At 43.7% G+C, this 14,078-nt stretch overlaps 1 protein-coding gene across 1 annotated transcript in view; it reads right to left on the bottom strand.

Moving 5' to 3' along the window:
* Nucleotides 1-14,078, bottom strand: part of LOC138283868 (uncharacterized) — a 136,580-nt gene that overhangs the window by 22,337 nt on the left and 100,165 nt on the right. The window lies entirely within an intron of this gene.

Consider the following 14,078-nt stretch of genomic DNA (forward strand, 5'->3'; position numbering starts at 1 on the left):
GCATTGGTGGTAATATTTTTTAAAATAGATTCCTGAAAATTATTTCCAACTGGGTAGTCCTGTAAGGAAATGATTTTTGAAGTGACTTAGGTTTGCCATTTTTGCAAGAGGCATAAATCTGTATCGATTGTGAGTGTTCTTTGATAATATGTGGGTCATCTGCGCGTGTGCTAAATGATTTAACAATGAATTTGTTTCTGACAGGAGACCAGTGGAAAACAGCCATGTAGCTTATTTATTTTGTCCTATTGTGCAAAGGTAAGCTTCACTTTGTGGACCTCACAGCAGTGAATTGCAACAATATCATTAACGAGCACCCATTGCCAAAATTAAATGACTCCCGTCAGGCATATTGCTAGATGGTTTTATAAATGTGTACATATATATATATATATTTTAAACAAAAGCGTCCTCTCTGTGAAAGCGCACTCCCACCAGGTTAATTTAGGAAAATCGAAATTCAGCAACTCACAGCGAATTCCTTTCAGTCTTTTCAAAATTCAGGCCTATATCGAAAAAACATCTCTGGACACGTGTTTCGGGGTTGATCCCCTCATCAGCAGAGAAACTAAAAAATATATCACCCTCGTAGGTGCAGCCATTGCTGGATGTGTTCCAGACTCTCATTCCTTTTAAAGACCACATACCTGGCTCGTTCAGCAAATTCAATTGCAAGCACCTGATTAATATATTCAAGTACCAGCCCAAGTGCACGCTGGCCACGGTAGTCCTGCGCATTTGTAGTTGCACCCAAAGTGGGTTGCTGGAGCCAGACAAAATCATGAAAAGAATACAATTCCTTAGTAGGCGAATTCGACGTGAATTTTCAAATTAGCTGCATATATTCCAACCTGCTGCTCGAAGTGTGACAATCCATTTTAGTCAAACCGACCTGCTCAGAACACAGTGGTGCTGCTTTCCCGGCTGGACCAGCCGGTGATTTATTTTAAACAAAAGCGTCCTCTCTGTGAAAGCGCACTCCCACCAGGTTAATTTAGGAAAATCGAAATTCAGCAACTCACAGCGAATTCCTTTCAGTCTTTTCAAAATTCAGGCCTATATCGAAAAAACATCTCTGGACACGTGTTTCGGGGTTGATCCCCTCATCAGCAGAGAAACTAAAAAATATATCACCCTCGTAGGTGCAGCCATTGCTGGATGTGTTCCAGACTCTCATTCCTTTTAAAGACCACATACCTGGCTCGTTCAGCAAATTCAATTGCAAGCACCTGATTAATATATTCAAGTACCAGCCCAAGTGCACGCTGGCCACGGTAGTCCTGCGCATTTGTAGTTGCACCCAAAGTGGGTTGCTGGAGCCAGACAAAATCATGAAAAGAATACAATTCCTTAGTAGGCGAATTCGACGTGAATTTTCAAATTAGCTGCATATATTCCAACCTGCTGCTCGAAGTGTGACAATCCATTTTAGTCACACCGACCTGCTCAGACCACAGTGGTGCTGCTTTCCCGGCTGGACCAGCCGGTGATTTATTTTAAACAAAAGCGTCCTCTCTGTGAAAGCGCACTCCCACCAGGTTAATTTAGGAAAATCGAAATTCAGCAACTCACAGCGAATTCCTTTCAGTCTTTTCAAAATTCAGGCCTATATCGAAAAAACATCTCTGGACACGTGTTTCGGGGTTGATCCCCTCATCAGCAGAGAAACTAAAAAATATATCACCCTCGTAGGTGCGGCCATTGCTGGATGTGTTCCAGACTCTCATTCCTTTTAAAGACCACATACCTGGCTCGTTCAGCAAATTCAATTGCAAGCACCTGATTAATATATTCAAGTACCAGCCCAAGTGCACGCTGGCCACGGTAGTCCTGCGCATTTGTAGTTGCACCCAAAGTGGGTTGCTGGAGCCAGACAAAATCATGAAAAGAATACAATTCCTTAGTAGGCGAATTCGACGTGAATTTCAAATTAGCTGCATATATTCCAACCTGCTGCTCGAAGTGTGACAATCCATTTTAGTCACACCGACCTGCTCAGAACACAGGCTGCACCTACGAGGGTGATATATTTTTTAGTTTCTCTGCTGATGAGGGGATCAACCCCGAAACACGTGTCCAGAGATGTTTTTTCGATATAGGCCTGAATTTTGAAAAGACTGAAAGGAATTCGCTGTGAGTTGCTGAATTTCGATTTTCCTAAATTAACCTGGTGGGAGTGCGCTTTCACAGAGAGGACGCTTTTGTTTAAAAAAAAAATATATATATATATATATATATATATATATATATATATATATATATGTGTGTGTGTGTGTATATAATATATGTATATATATATATATATTTCAAACTCCAAAGGTCGGTCCTAACAGCAATGTGCCTAACTGTCGGTGCTGCGTTGGGGCAAAGGACCAAGCCCATAATATAAAATAGAAAGAGAAACGCTGCACTCCCGGAGATTACATCAGCTGAATATTTATTCCAATCAGTAAAGCATTTTGGCACCACAACGCGTTTCGACATCCGTCTTTATCAAGTGGTTTCCGCCATCAAGAGTAACAGGCGGCATGCTGGTACTTATAGTTCTCCCTATTGGCTGCAGCTGAAACATTGGCAAGGAAATTACGGTTACACCGTCATTTCATTAATTTGACTCATGTGAGTAATATACTTGAAAATCAAAAAGTCACCAGGGTAATCTCACGTTCGAATTGTGTGTTTTAACAAAATTAATATCACCAAAGTCCGCATGGTAGCTTAATCAAAAAAACGAACGTGCAACAGTAGAAATCCACCTGATGAAAACACTTTGTTCTTTTTGCCAAATAATTATGCCAACGTTCCAGAACACTCTCTCCTAAAGAATCACAATGTTCACAGTAATCACAAGCCTCGAGTGATTGTCATCCGACTGCATTTTCAAAAAACCTTCACGTTTGTAAATGAAATCAATTCAAGGGTCTCCACTGCATCCGATCTAATTATAGCAGCCTTGTTCTTCAAACAGCCGTGAAGTATATTCACTCGTACTCTGCTATTTCACTCGATTCTTCCATCAATGTCATTTAAATATTTCCACCTAATCTGCGCAGTCAAATTGTTCCAGTATGCAAGTAATAACATGTTTTATTGCTCACCTGCGCCTCAGAGCCCAACGTGTAAAAATAAATAAACGATGAAAGTCCATCTCCGGGCCCCAAAATTTCGGGCCACATCAGCAATAAAGTTCAGGGCAACCACATCCCCTCTAGTGCCAATGCCTAGTGCTCTCTTCGTGAAAGGCACTACCCCTTGGCACTAGAGGGGATGTGGTTGCCCTGAACTTTATTGCTGATGTGGCCCGAAATTTTGGGGCCCGGAGATGGACTTTCATCGTTTATTTATTTTTACACGTTGGGCTCTGAGGCGCAGGTGAGCAATAAAACATGTTATTACTTGCATACTGGAACAATTTGACTGCGCAGATTAGGTGGAAATATTTAAATGACATTGATGGAAGAATCGAGTGAAATAGCAGAGTACGAGTGAATATACTTCACGGCTGTTTGAAGAACAAGGCTGCTATAATTAGATCGGATGCAGTGGAGACCCTTGAATTGATTTCATTTACAAACGTGAAGGTTTTTTGAAAATGCAGTCGGATGACAATCACTCGAGGCTTGTGATTACTGTGAACATTGTGATTCTTTAGGAGAGAGTGTTCTGGAACGTTGGCATAATTATTTGGCAAAAAGAACAAAGTGTTTTCATCAGGTGGATTTCTACTGTTGCACGTTCGTTTTTTTGATTAAGCTACCATGCGGACTTTGGTGATATTAATTTTGTTAAAACACACAATTCGAACGTGAGATTACCCTGGTGACTTTTTGATTTTCAAGTATATTACTCACATGAGTCAAATTAATGAAATGACGGTGTAACCGTAATTTCCTTGCCAATGTTTCAGCTGCAGCCAATAGGGAGAACTATAAGTACCAGCATGCCGCCTGTTACTCTTGATGGCGGAAACCACTTGATAAAGACGGATGTCGAAACGCGTTGTGGTGCCAAAATGCTTTACTGATTGGAATAAATATTCAGCTGATGTAATCTCCGGGAGTGCAGCGTTTCTCTTTCTATTTTATATATATATATTTATGTATATCTTCCGTAGTGGGAGTAATAGTTATGTCTGCTTTTCCTTAGAAGAGCATTTTTTGGTTTACAAATAACTTTGGCCTGGTTTCACAAATCTTCACAAAACTTTCCACAAATTATTATTCCACCTCTGCTCTTTCCTAGAAAGTTTTGGGATGATTCGTCTGGCAGGGAACGAGAAGAAAGGAGGGTCCTAAAATACAAAATCTCCATGCATTTTCCATAGATTTTCTATAGAAGGCTACAGCAAAAACTGCTGAATGGAATTACACCAAATTCGTCAGGAAGGTAGACAGTGGACTACAGACTATGCTTTTTGTGATTTGGTGTAAAACCATTCAGTAGCTTCTGAGAAATGATGTAATTTGAGATGTCACCAGCGATGTCATAATATAGAATATGTCATGAGTGATGTCATATGTGAGGTCATAATCAACCAATCAATCAATCACTGGATTTATAAAGCGCTCTACGTACCCGTGAGGGTTTCAAGGTGCTGGGGGGGGGGGAGGGGGGTACTGTTACCGATCGAAGAGCCAGGTCTTGAGGAGTCTTCTGAAGGCGAGTAGGTCTTGGGTCTGTCGTAGGTTGGTAGGAGGGTGTTCCAAGTTCTGGCGGTGAGGTATGAGAAGGATCTGCCGCTGGAGGTCTTTCGTCGGATGCGGGGAACGACGGCGAGGGCGAGGTAAGTGGAGCGGAGCTGACGGGTGGGGGTGTAGAAGCTGAGCCTGTTGTTCAGGCAGGCTGGTCCGGTGTCGTGGAGTGCTTTGTGTGCATGGGTAAGAAGCTTGAAAGTGATCCTCTTGTCCACGGGGAGCCAGTGAAGGTTTCTGAGGTGGTGGGAGATATGGCTGTGGCGGGGTACGTCGAGGATCAGCCGGGCAGAGGCGTTTTGGATGCCTTGGAGGCGTAGTAGGTCTTTTGCTGGGATGCCTGTGTAGAGTGTGTTGCCGTAGTCCAGTCTGCTGCTGACGAGGGCCTGTGTCACGGTTCTTCTGGTTTCTGATGGGATCCACTTGTAGATTCTACAGAGCATGCAGAGTGTGTTGTGGCAGGAGGAGGAAACTGCGTTGATCTGTTTAGACAAGGTGAGAGAGGAGTCGAGGATGAAGCCCAGGTTGCGAGCGTGGTCAGTTGGTGTTGGTGGGGTTCCTAGTGCAGTAGGCCACCAGGAGTCGTCCCGGGCGGAGGGGGTGGGTCCGAGGATGAGGACCTCTGTCTTGTCCGAGTTTAGTTTCTGACGGCTGCTTCTCATCCATTCGGCGATGGATTTCATTCCCTCGTGGAGGTTGGTTTTGGCGGTGCGCGGGTCTTTGGTGAGTGAAAGGATGAGCTGGGTGTCATCGGCGTAGGTGAGAATGTTGAGGTTGTGTTGTCGGGCCACTTGTGCGAGGGGGGCCATGTAGATGTTGAACAGCGTCGGGCTGAGGGATGAGCCTTGGGGGACACCGCAGATGATGTCGGTGGCTTCGGAGCAGAAGGGGTGGAGGCGGACTCTCTGGGTTCTGCCGGAGAGGAATGAGATGATCCAGTCTAGGGCTTTTCCTTGAATTCTGATTTCTTGGAGGCGTGATTTCAGGGTGCGGTGGCAGACTGTGTCGAAGGCGGCAGATAGGTCCAGGATGATGAGGGATGATGTTTCGCCGTTGTCCCTTTGGCGTCTGATGTCGTCTGTGGCGGCGAGAAGGGCGGTCTCAGTGCTGTGGTTTCGTCTGAAGCCGGACTGGGAGAGGTCCAGGATGTCGTTGTCTTCGAGGTGGCTGGTTAGTTGTGTGTTGACGATTTTTTCAATCACCTTCGCTGGGAAAGGGAGTAGGGAGACGGGTCGGAAGTTCTTGAGGTCGTTTGGGTCTGCTTTGGGCTTCTTGAGGAGGGCGCGGATTTCGGCGTGTTTCCATCTTTCCGGGAATGTCGCTGTTTCGAAGGAGATGTTGATGACCTTCCGTAGTTGGGGGGCAATGGTGGAGCTGGCTTTGTTGTATACGTGGTGGGGGCAGGGGTCTGATGGAGATCCTGAGTGGATGGAGTTCATGATCTTACGTGTCTCTGTGTCGTTGACGTTGGTCCAGTGCACAGTGGGGGTGCAAGATATAGCCAGTGCTGCTAGCTAAACTTGTGAATTTCTGTGGATTTTTTTAGTTCAAAACATTACTTTTGTCACTGACTAATTCATCCAACCATAATGTTACTTTAACCTTTTATTTTTTTAGTGAATATATCTAAATGTAACAAGGCCTCTTAGGGCCAAAATGCATCATTGGCAACATCATGTGGTATAAATGCTGCAGTCACTGAAGTGTTGGTGTCTAGCTGTTCATTCAAGGGAGATGTCACCAAGATGGCCTTTTAGTCTTTTCCAAAGCTTCCAGTGAACCCTATGAAGTACCGCTTTGTGTCATAGACTAGAAAGCAATGATCTAGTCCTGATGCCTGATAAGTGCAACTTGTTCAAGGATCAAGTTGAATATCTTGGCCACAAAATATCTGCATGAGGAGTAGTTCCTAGGAGTTTCCAGTCAAAGGCAATCAATTTAGCACCTCTGATCAAAAAATGTCTTTTTGCAGTCTTTGTAAACATTACTCATGTTCTGTTCAAGATTTTGCCACAATTATGGAACTTTTGAGAAAACTGCTATGCAAAGACGAAGCCGCGGCGGTCCGACCGGCACGCAAGGACCGCCAGCCTCATAATGAGGCCAAAATTGTCAGAAAAATATTTACACACCAAAACAGGTAAAAGAACAGTTGTGATGTGTCTAAACATGTGAAGACTCTTTCTTTTAAAGCTGGGTATTGGGTCTGGGTGGACTTGCCCAAACCGATGAGAGAAGATGAGTCCAAGTTCTCTTATCCCTTGAGAATAGTTCAGGTTGGGAAAAATGTGGTCATGTTAGAAAACAGTTAAACATGGGGGTATGGACAAGACTGTTCCTTATAGCCGTGCTCATATAGATGTACAAAGGAATGGTAATCAAGGCTCAAGCGCACTGGTGAAACTCAAACATGATGGTTCTCAATGAATAAAAAGAATATGTTCTACAACTAGATGGCATAAAGATTATGTTGACTTCAGCATTTTGGCCTGTATTTATAGTTTTTTAGTGCCACATTCGTGCCACTTTTTGACGCAAAAGCAGCACAAACTTCCAAAATACAATTGTATTTTGTAAGTTTGCGCTGCTTTTGCGTCAAAAAATTATGCAAATGCGGCACAAAAAAAGTATAAACATGGGCCTTTATCTTTTGTGTCTAGGGCATGCAACCCTTCCACTGTAGAATGTTATACTTATTTTGTCAATTGGTCTGCTTGTATTCTGACAGGTGGTAGAAGTTGTGGACGCTCTAATGCTTTAATCCTTGTATCTTCTTAGTGACAATGTATTAATGTGGCAATTTTCCTTTGCATGCCTATATTAGTTGAATTTCAGTTGCTATTGTTGTGTTATTGTTAATTTTTTCAACATCCTCACAATTTACACAAAATGTATTTTTAATCTGTAAATTTGGTTTCTCCCTGCATAGGGAGATGTGTTGTAATTTGTGTCCTATGGTTCGTACTCTTCCTGGTTGACCCCTCCCTAATTCTCACCTTGGAGTCTTCCCTTTCTCCAACTGTCACGTGGAATATTCGGTTCCCAGCTGACTGACACAGCTGACTGGACTTGTGATGGTGTGTGATGAGAGATAAAGCTGCCCTAACATTCAATTCATCGTGGAAGTGTTCATCACAACCGCAGGCGTGCCACAATGGAAACGCAGAGATGATTGGAGGCGATCACTGCTTTAATTATGACCTTGTCTTTGGATAGGAGCTATTGTGCTGCAAAGTATAATCAGAACCTAATGAATAGGTCTTGGTCAGGGAGAACAATCCTACCAAAGGGCGTCCCAGGGTTGGGGGCAGGTGAAACTCACGATGGGGAGTGTTTCGCTTTTGTCTTACACATGAGACATCTAATGATGGGAGTGCCATGGGGAGTTGTCATGGTACAGCAGACACCTTCAGCTGTTCTATGGCAAGTGTGAGATGATCATCAAGACCTGCTCTTTAGCTCATATTTCTTTGTATTCTGGTACTTTGAGGAAAAATAAAAACAAATGCTAGAACACGATGTGGGGTCAACTAGATAGATAAGCATTTCACAACTGAAAGAGAATGTTTTCTGCCAGTTTGGGTTTTTTTCTGTACTGGCCTAATGCAGCAAGGGTTTGGTGGCACCCAAAATTTGCATTTATATCTATATATAAATACATCTTTATTCCATTCATCATGTAGACATTATTATCAAAGAACATATTCACTTAAAATGGCAGAGGTCTTTAATTTTTTACAACCCTTTGCTTTTTTACCTTTTATTTTTATGCACATTTAATGAATATTGCATAAAAAGGCAAAGCAAAAAAAACGCAGGTTAGCCAATGCATATCTATTGGCTTTGCCAATGCTTATCTGTCATTCTGTACTGAAGTTCAATAGAGCCTAATTATGACCTTGGCGGATGGGATACTCCGTCACAAATGTCACATTTATACTGCTGGCTGTTTTACAAGTTCCATAGGATATAATGGAACTTGTAATTTGGCGGGCGGATATCCGTCCCTTTTGTGAGGGAGTATCCCATCTGCCAAGGTCATAATCTAGGGAAGTCAGCTGAAAGGGTTTTTTTCTCCGAGAAATAGGGGAAGTAGAGGGGAATGTGTCCTTCGTGATGGAGCAGATAACGAATGACTACTCAATTGTGCAAGGGATTGTTTTTGTATGTATGTTTGTATTACCCTGGGTGGGGCTGTTGTTTTTTTTGGCTCTCTATGTGTGGCTTTGAGTATGTGTTTATATGTGCAAGTATAAACAACTTCATGTATATGTGGCAGATTGATTCAGTGTTTATATTCTTGTGTTGATATGTGTGTGTGTGTCTTTATGCATGCAGTGTGTTTCTTTTCTGTACACATTTAATTTTTTTCGGTCTGATGGTCTTGCCGTGTGTCTGTTAGCATGTGTTTAGTTATTTGCTGCAGTTTGTGCATTTGTCTGTGTGCATGACTGTCTTTGCTGCTGTTTGTGTTGGGTGTTGTCAGAATGGAATGTGGAGTGTAGAATGTTTAAGAAGGAAAGTGTTCCAGGTTTTTGGCAGTGGCAATTGCTCCCTGGACCTGGGGACCAAAGAGCATGATTATTTCTATCCTTGCACTGCTATTTGTTGGTGTGTCAATTGTGTGTTTTGTGCTGATCTTTGTGTCACTTTTTATGCATATCCCTGTTTGATTCTGTGCGCCCACATTTGGTTGAGTATGATTTATTGTCTGTGCTTTTCTGTGGTCCTGTAAACGTGTGTAATTATTCCTGTTTGTGGCTGTCTGTCTAGGTGTGTGGTAGAGAATTTGTGTTGCTGTAGTTCTACGTGTGTGCATTCGAACGAGAAAGACTGCTGGTGTGAGTATGTGTGTGCTTCTTTGTTTCGTTTTTTCTTTATTTGTTATTTCTGTTGCACTGGTTTTCTGGTCCCTTCCAGTCTAAGTGGTTGTCTTCGTTGCTGAGAGTTCGTAAGACAGCGTGGAGCATATTTACACAGAAGTTGGACAGCATGGCACTCCCCAAAATTGGCAGTGCCGTGCTGCGTCACTTCTGAAATGCAGGGATCACAAATACAGCGCACCCCTGTGTTTCCCCTAGCACTGGCACTAAATTTAGCTGTCAGCACCAACGCAGGCATCCTTGCACTATGCTGCAAGGGCGTCTGCATTGAAGGGAACGATTGGTTATGTGCAGGAAGGTGTTCCTTCCTGCACATAAACAATCTACATTGACAATTTTTTACTTCTATGTGTGATGAAAAATGCAGCACACATAGAAGTAGCAAATCGTCATTCTTTTTTTTATACATTCTTTTTATTAGTTATAATTTCTTCAAAGAAATTCAAACAAGCAAACAACTATGTATCAGACACCAGAGCAAATACTAATTAATAGCGACTCTTGCAATAATTAATAAATCATCACTCTAAGTTCCTGGGACACATTAGAAAGGGGAACGTCAATGTGCTCCCACCTGTTCCCCCACCCACTGTCTCCCGAGGCTATCACACGTTGTCGGGCATCACCGAGTACTTCCCATTCCCAGGTAGGCCAAACGTTGGTCAGTCCCATCCAAAACTGTTTATCTTATCAGGGTTGCATTTCCCACATGCCCCATATCCTCTCAAATTTCTTCATGTTCCCCACCCTTTATATATTTTTTTCTCCGACATTTTACTGCGTTCCATACTGGTTTCCCATGTGTGAAATTTGGGGACGTGTTGATTTCCCCAGTTTTGCGCTATGTCCCTCTTAGCTATTATACAACCCATGCTATTCAGTGTCTGTTGGCTCTTTGTGAAATCCGTGGGTTCCCAAATGCCATGCAGCGCTTCACTTGGCGGTAAGTCAAGGGGCTTCCCACAGCCCTTTGTAGAGAGTTGCAAATCTTCCACCAAAATTGATTCAATTTAGGACAATTCCACAGCGTGTGCATCAGAGTATCATACACTGCACACCCTCTCAGGCGGTGTGAGCTGTCCGCTCTACCTATTTTGTACATTAGCACCCTTGTATAATGTGCCCCATGAAGTATTTTTGAGTTGTATCAAGCGGAAGCTTGTTTTTATTGTGACCGCACCTGGGAAACCCAGCACTGTCATCCACTCCTCTTCATCCATGCTCCCCACATCTTGTCCCCACCTTTCCTGTAAGTGCGTGAGCGAGTTCTGTGTATTTCTCATAAGGGAGCCATATGTAAGTGAGACTATTTTTTTAATTTATTTTACCATCCAGCAGCCTACTCTCAAGAGGAGAGTCTTCCTAGGTTTCTCTGTTATGTGGTATGCGTTTCTGCAAGGCATGTATTAGTTGTCTGCACCTCAGCCACTGTGATATACATTTGATATTCTCGCTGTAAATGTTCAAATGGTACTATTCCGTTTGCATCCTTCATGTCTGCCAGTGGGGATAGGCCTCTCGCATCCCATCCCCGAAAGGTCCTTCTCATGCTCTCTAGTTATAGCCTTTCTCCCTCCCATAGTGGGGGTCCTAGGTGTTAGCCTGATCTTCCAGCTCATTTCTTTATTTAGTTTGGGCCATGTGTCGACCATGTTCCTTGTTGCCGGGCTCAATGGTGTTCCCATTGCCCCTCAGTAGAGGGGGTGTAGGTAACTCCTGGGGCCCATACCCTCTCTATCCAGCCTATAAACTGGGTCTTCCTGTTCTTCGTATGCCCAGCCGTTAACCACTCCCACTTGTGCTGCTTTGTAGTACTTCCGGATGTTTTGTAAGGCAATTCCTCCCTTATATTTACTACACTGGAGTGTTGTCAGGCCTAAATGCTCCTGTTCTCCCTCCCATAGCAGTGTCCTAACTATTGTGTCCATTTTCTAAAAGAAGGCATCCGGGATCTTATAGGGGGTGTTCTGGAGCACAGAGCAATCTAGGCAGCGCTATCATTTTAAACATGGATGCTCTACCCCTTAATGATAGTGGTGGCCATCTTCAATGTTTGACATCATCCTCCAGTCTCTGTAGCAGGGGCAGCAGATTAGCAGCATAGTGAGCCACCTCGGTTATAGAGACCCATATTCCCAAGTATTTAAATTTATATGGCTCTATTCTGAGCGAGACGAGAGTGGCAACTTCTCCCTTCGATTCCTACCACCCAGTGGGAACAGTAACAATTTGTTCCAGTTGATCCTGAATCCGAAATACGTGCCAAATATTTTAAATATGTCTCCCAATCTCTCCAGTGACTGGTCAGTGTGGGTCAGATACAGTAGGATATCGTCTGTGTATAATGAAGTACGCTTCTCCCATCCTCTCACACTCAGCCATCCCCATATTAGTGGGTCTTCCCGCACCTATGCCCCCACCGCTAGTACGAACAGCATCATCGACAGTGGGCATCCCTGTAGAGATCCCCTCCTCATCGGAAATTCCTGGGATATTCTATCATTCAGTTTAACTCTTACGCTGGGGTTCGTGTATAGAAGCTTTACCCATCTGATATATAGGGGGCCAAATCCCATTTTTTCCAGAAGCCCAAAAAAGTATGGCCATTCAGTCACATCAAACACGTTATTGGCGTCCAGGGACACAATTGCTCTGAGGTCTCCCTGCCTTTCCGCTTCAGCTATGTTATTATGCAGCCTATGAAGGTTTAATTTTGTCGAGAGGTCCGGTTTAAAACAGTTTTGGTCTGGGTGTATAATGTCAACAATTACTTACTGTAGTCTATTTGTGAAGACCTTCACTAAAATCTTTATGTCAGCATTCAGAAAGCATATGGGTCTGTATGCCTCACATCTATCTCTAGGTTTGCCTGGTGTTGGTATGAGATTTATTGTGGCCGTTCTCTGGTCCTCTCAGAGCTCGCCCACTTCAAACGCTTCTTTGTATACTGCACAAAGCAGTTTTACTACTCGTGATAGTTTACGGAAAAGTTCTATTGGGAGCCCATTGGGGCCTGGAGCTTCCCCCCTTGCATCTGTCCCATTGCTAGTGTAATTTCTTCCTCTGTAATCTCCGCTTCTAGGGTTATTCTCTCGTCCCAAGGTAATCGTTTAGGAAGGCAGTCTGCAATGCATTCTGACACTTCCTCTGTGGGGACCGTGAGCCTTGAATAACAGAATGCCTCCATATAGTCGGCAAAGACCTCTGCCACTCTCTTGCTAGTTGGTACTATCTCTCCATTGTCTAGGGTTATGTTCCTAACATGTAGATTCTCCTGTTCTTTGCTCCCTATCCACGCCAGTAGTTTACCGGCCTTGACTCCCGCATCGTACATGCATTTGTCTTTAGCAATATGGGTTATTTTTGCTTAGTTTCTAGCAGTTGAAAAGGTAGTCCTCTCAAAATAGTTCCAGGTCCCTCACTAGTTGTGTGATGGGTTTCATCACGTATTCCTCATCAGATTGTATTAGTTTAGACTCTATTGCCTGCATTTTAGCTTTGCGTATTTTCTTATCCCTGACTTTCCCTGCCAGAAAGATACCTCTTATCGTGGCTTTATATGCTTCCCATTCTGTGATTTTATTCTGAAAATACCCCCCGTTTTCATTAAAGTAGAGGTTGGTCACTGTATCTAAACAAATCATTTCTTGTTTATTAGCTAAGCGCCAGGTTTCCATCTTTCACTCTCTGACACCCATGGAGTTTTCACCCTTCTATATGATCTCTAGTGGATTGTGTTTGTTCAGGCCTCTTGCTAGGTATCGCGCTTTTGAGAAGTAAAGTAGTGCGTGTGTGGTGGTAAAAAAGTAGTCTAGCCTAGATTGCATGTTGTGGGCGTGTGAGTAAAAGGAGTATGCATACTCCTGTCCCCTGATTTCCCTCCAAATGTCATATATTTCCATTGCTTGTGTAAAGCCCATCAGTTTGCCTTTGGTAAATTCGCCCTCTTATCTTGAGCTCATTCAGTCTAAGTGAGTATGTGTGAGAGCTATGGGTGTGGCTGCAAGCAGTTTTCCTACGCTAGCTAAGGTAGCTTATTCAATTCCTGGTGAGGCGTGTACATTCAGTAGTACTACAGCTCTGCCTTCCCAGTCCCCTTCTAAACCAGCATAACAGCCCTGAGCGTCCATTCACATCTGAGTCACGTGGAGGGGGACTGATATTTTTATTAGGATTACTACCCCCAGAGCCTGAGGTGTATTGTGTAGAGCATGCTATCTTATATCTCCCACGTCCCAGGCTACTAAGTTGAGCATCCATTAAATGTGTTTCCTGCAGAAACACAACGGGGGTCATTTTGACCCTGGCGGTCGGTGTTAATGTGGCGGTGTTACCACCAACAGGCTGGTGGTACATAACGCCACATTATGACATTGGCAGGTTGGCTGAAGCCAATCCGCCAATGTACCACTCCAACCGTCATGGCAGTAGCAGCCGCCGGGCTGGAGATAAGAATCTCTAGCCCAGCATCTGCTATTGTACCGCCTCAGGCATTTTGACCCTG

The sequence above is a fragment of the Pleurodeles waltl genome, chromosome 3_1, assembly GCF_031143425.1.
Source record: "Pleurodeles waltl isolate 20211129_DDA chromosome 3_1, aPleWal1.hap1.20221129, whole genome shotgun sequence".
In the NCBI taxonomy this organism is placed as follows: domain Eukaryota; kingdom Metazoa; phylum Chordata; class Amphibia; order Caudata; family Salamandridae; genus Pleurodeles; species Pleurodeles waltl.